Genomic DNA, 1,521 nt, shown 5'->3' with positions numbered 1-1,521 from the left:
CTACCAGGTTGGATCTATCGGCAGTCCACCGGCAGTTCCTGGATCAGCAGGTGACACAACAGGAGATCAATGAGCCAGATGCAGGATCCAGCTCCAGCAGAAGATGAATTATACAAAATATCACACCTCCAAGGAGGTGTCATCAGGCCAAAACCAATTAATAGGCTTGCCTCCACTCCGGAAGTGTCTAGTTGACATAAACTCTAACCATCATATCTGGCAGGGTAGACTAACTATATGCTTGTCTGATGCAAAATGGCCAAAATCCATGGTATGATGCTCACATTCCTGACAGGATCACTGAAGACAAAATGGGTGCATGAGCAAAAGTGGTGAAGAAAGCTGATGGTGCCCAATTATTACAAGATATAGCATCTGAGGTCTTAACAGCCTGTAGTTAAGCATATGGCCACCTGGCAGGGAAGCAACAAAGCCCATATCGAAGAAGTACACCAGCTTGTGCAATCATGAGGTGTTGATGGGAAGAGGTATCAGAAGTTCAAAAACAAACAACTAAATCAATGTGAAGGGGCATGGATGTGGTGGAGATGCAAAACCCACCTGTAAGATAATTGGGACAGTTCCTCTCTGAAGGGCCACATGGAAGGGATGTTAAATCCTGGGTGCGGTATGGCACTGATGAACCACATAACTATCTTCTAGTTCTTTAATACTTCCTCCCTTACTGTAATGGTTTTTATTTGTTTTACCTCATTACATATGCTAGATCTGTGTAAAAGACAGAATAATTAAATGAGGCATCATAAAAATTAAGAACTCTCACTCATCAAAAGACTTTACCCCAAGAGTTTAAAGACAAGCTACCAACTGGGAGAATATCTTTGGAAACCATATATCCTATAAGAACCCAATAACTAAAAATATATAAAACGTTGAGAGTCAACAGCAAAAAGACAACTAGCCTAGTTTTAAAGTGAGCAAAGGACATGAATAGACATTTCACCAAAGAGGACACTGCACTGGCCACCAAACAAGGAACGATTGTTTGCTGTCAATAGCCGTCAGAGAGAGACAGGTCAAAACCACAATAAAATGCCACCCCGCTCCCACTTGATGACTAAGAGGGAAAAATGCACAGAAAGTAACAGATGTTGGTGACGATGTGGAGACATCAGAATCCTTACTCGATGCTGATATGAACGCAAATGACACATTTATAGTAAAAACAGTGTGGCAGTCCTCAATGAACTAAAAATAGAACTCCTATATGACCCAGCAATTCAACCCAACAGGTTTAAAAGCAGAAACTCAAATAGAGTTTGTACAGCAGTGTCCACTGAAGCAGTATTCACAAGCACCTAAATGTGGCACAATCTGAATGCCCATCAACACATGAATGGATAAACAAAATGTGATACATACACACTGTCCACTATTACTCAGCCAGTAAGAGACATGAGTATCGATCTATGCTACAGTGTGGATGGAGCTTAAAGATGTTGAACAAAATAAGCTAATCACAAGAGGACAAATATTATGTAACCTCACTTAGATAAAAAG

This window comes from Echinops telfairi, unplaced genomic scaffold (assembly GCF_000313985.2).
Source record: "Echinops telfairi isolate 266 unplaced genomic scaffold, ASM31398v2 ScPeMD7_2565;HRSCAF=3150, whole genome shotgun sequence".
Taxonomy (NCBI): domain Eukaryota; kingdom Metazoa; phylum Chordata; class Mammalia; order Afrosoricida; family Tenrecidae; genus Echinops; species Echinops telfairi.
Note: the sequence above shows the minus strand (reverse complement) of the source record.